The 3,113-nt window shown below is 47.6% G+C and overlaps 2 non-coding genes across 2 annotated transcripts; both read right to left on the bottom strand.

The window, feature by feature from the left end:
* Positions 1-211: 211 nt before the first annotated feature.
* On the bottom strand, positions 212-402 carry LOC130324929 (U2 spliceosomal RNA). Its single transcript, XR_008869832.1, has one exon. It is a non-coding gene; the product is annotated as a U2 spliceosomal RNA (small nuclear RNA).
* A 2,086-nt stretch (positions 403-2,488) lies between these two features.
* Positions 2,489-2,679, bottom strand: LOC130324916 (U2 spliceosomal RNA). Its single transcript, XR_008869822.1, has one exon. It is a non-coding gene; the product is annotated as a U2 spliceosomal RNA (small nuclear RNA).
* Positions 2,680-3,113: the final 434 nt, after the last annotated feature.

Genomic DNA, 3,113 nt, shown 5'->3' with positions numbered 1-3,113 from the left:
GAGGCCATTTAGTCAGCAGCAGCAGAAGTCCTGTGCCTGGACGCTCCAACAGGGGCCAGACACAAGCAGAAGCAGAAGCAGCAGAAGCAGCAGCAGCACCACCTTTTGTTTTTTGGCTGCAGCAGCAGCAAGGCCCACAGGGCTGGCTAGCTGGCTAGCCAGCAAGCAGGTAGCAATGAAAGTAGGAATCTTTCTTTTTAACCCTGTAAGGGGGTGGTGCACTGTACCCGAAGATACTGCCATATCGGGTCAATGCATAGGGCGACGGAAGCAAGCTTCGAAATCGGCCCCCGTTCTCAAAAATCCATTTAATATATGGTCCCCAGATAGGGGACGTATCAGATATTAAACTGATAAGAACAGATACTACACTTGATCTTAGCCAAAAGGCCGAGAAGCGATAACCGTGAAAGGGGCGGGCCCAACAAGGTCCCCTTCATGGGCACTATCACTGCTTGCTGTCAGGGAGGCTGCCAGACAATTTTCCATGCACACTCTGGGCTGGGGGGCAGTCAACCACCAGTACACACAGCAGAACCTAAACCCATACCATTATTGCTAAGCAGCAAGACAGGGGCCCATTGCACTCCCACGGGGCCTTTTTAAATGCAATCCATAACCCGGATTTGCCAGGAACCCTTCTTACTCCTCCTACTTGCATGTGACACTGGGCTTAGGATCTGCATAGGAAACACACACACAAGCACACACCTACCTTTGTTGCCTGCAGATGCCTCCTTGGCTGTCCCCAAACGGTATCAAACCAACACCCACGGGAAGCTGTAAGCATAGAGGACATGCCTGCACCCCATTGGACTTACCTGTGTGGGTTAAATCCGGGTTATTTGACAACCTATGGCGGTGATGGTTCTGCTCAGGCAGAGCAGTGCTGATGCTCCTCATAAAGCTGTCGCTGCTGTGAAGGTTCTAGGTGACATCACAAATCCCTTTGGTTACATACACAACAAAGCTGGGTTGTTGTTGTTTACACTCTGCAAGGCCTGTGGAAGTGAGTGACATCATAGCACTGTAGTTCTGAGGGTTCAAGATGGATGCAACAATCTCCTGTTGCTTCTATGAAGGCCGTAATAGACGACATCACCAAACAGCTCCATAGTCACATACACAGCAAAGGAGAGATGTTGTTTACACCTAGTGATGTCAGTGGTATTGAGTGACATCACAGCACAGTGCTAAGGCTCCTGGGCCTGGACACAGCAGCGGCTGCAATATCTCAACGGAGAATACGTTTATATCTATGTGTGTGTGTGCATATATATATATATATATATATATATATATATATATATATATATTTCTCCGCCGAAATCACTTTTAAACCCATTTCCACCTTTTTTTCCCTTCTCTTCCTCTTACTTTTTTTTCACGTTTTTTTACGTTTTTCTCCTTTTCGCCTCTTTTCTGGGCGTATTATTCTTCTTTTTCTTCTTTTTTTTCGTCTAATGCATACCCCATCAGTGCAGCAATGCTTATTCAATACCGCCAGCAGATGGAGACACTGGGGGATAATTTTCTAAGGATTTATACTGATTTTTCCTGTCTGAATTTGTCGCACAGAAAGTTGCAGGCCAAATATGTGTGACATTTCTGCGACTTTAGCTTCTAGAGCATTTTTACAACATTATACATAGGTGCTGAATACATAAAAAGCGACTGTTCAGCGACAGACAAGTCGCATCGGCTGAAAGTAGGCCAGAATGTCAGTCCATGTTGGAGCAGGTTTAGATACAGTCTAAAGCATAGATCTCAAAGTCTGTGCACAGAATTTAGCAAGGGCCTCGCACCTTCTGATGCATCAGGTAGGTGCACAATAGCATAGCCTAACCCTCTGTACTTTGGTCTATATTGATGCGGGACATAGACAGCCAGCTGATGACCAATCCATTAGTGCAATGGATGGCTGGAAGCATTTGTCTTTGCCTTTGCAATACCACAGAAGCAATGCATGGTCAATGTACAGCAATGACACACCTGTGTGAACAGCCAGGAGACCCCCCCCCCCCCATGTTATGTTACATAGTTACATAGTTAGTACGGTCGAAAAAAGACATATGTCCATCACGTTCAACCAGGGAATTAAGGGGTAGGGGTGTGGCGCGATATTGGGGAAGGGATGAGATTTTATATTTCTTCATAAGCATTAATCTTATTTTGTCAATTAGGAACATTCAGCACCCACCCGCTATCAAGGCAGCTGCCTATCATGTCATGCCCTACCTGCACAGGTGTGCTGGCTACTCAAATGATCCAATTAAGGAGGCCATTTAGTCAGCAGCAGCAGAAGTCCTGTGCCTGGACGCTCCAACAGGGGCCAGACACAAGCAGAAGCAGAAGCAGCAGAAGCAGCAGCAGCACCACCTTTTGTTTTTTGGCTGCAGCAGCAGCAAGGCCCACAGGGCTGGCTAGCTGGCTAGCCAGCAAGCAGGTAGCAATGAAAGTAGGAATCTTTCTTTTTAACCCTGTAAGGGGGTGGTGCACTGTACCCGAAGATACTGCCATATCGGGTCAATGCATAGGGCGACGGAAGCAAGCTTCGAAATCGGCCCCCGTTCTCAAAAATCCATTTAATATATGGTCCCCAGATAGGGGACGTATCAGATATTAAACTGATAAGAACAGATACTACACTTGATCTTAGCCAAAAGGCCGAGAAGCGATAACCGTGAAAGGGGCGGGCCCAACAAGGTCCCCTTCATGGGCACTATCACTGCTTGCTGTCAGGGAGGCTGCCAGACAATTTTCCATGCACACTCTGGGCTGGGGGGCAGTCAACCACCAGTACACACAGCAGAACCTAAACCCATACCATTATTGCTAAGCAGCAAGACAGGGGCCCATTGCACTCCCACGGGGCCTTTTTAAATGCAATCCATAACCCGGATTTGCCAGGAACCCTTCTTACTCCTCCTACTTGCATGTGACACTGGGCTTAGGATCTGCATAGGAAACACACACACAAGCACACACCTACCTTTGTTGCCTGCAGATGCCTCCTTGGCTGTCCCCAAACGGTATCAAACCAACACCCACGGGAAGCTGTAAGCATAGAGGACATGCCTGCACCCCATTGGACTTACCTGTGTGGGTTAAAT

Source organism: Hyla sarda, unplaced genomic scaffold, assembly GCF_029499605.1.
Source record: "Hyla sarda isolate aHylSar1 unplaced genomic scaffold, aHylSar1.hap1 scaffold_2682, whole genome shotgun sequence".
Lineage (NCBI taxonomy): Eukaryota > Metazoa > Chordata > Amphibia > Anura > Hylidae > Hyla > Hyla sarda.
The sequence above is the reverse complement of the archived record's forward strand: the minus strand, read 5'-3'. Positions and strand labels throughout refer to the sequence as shown.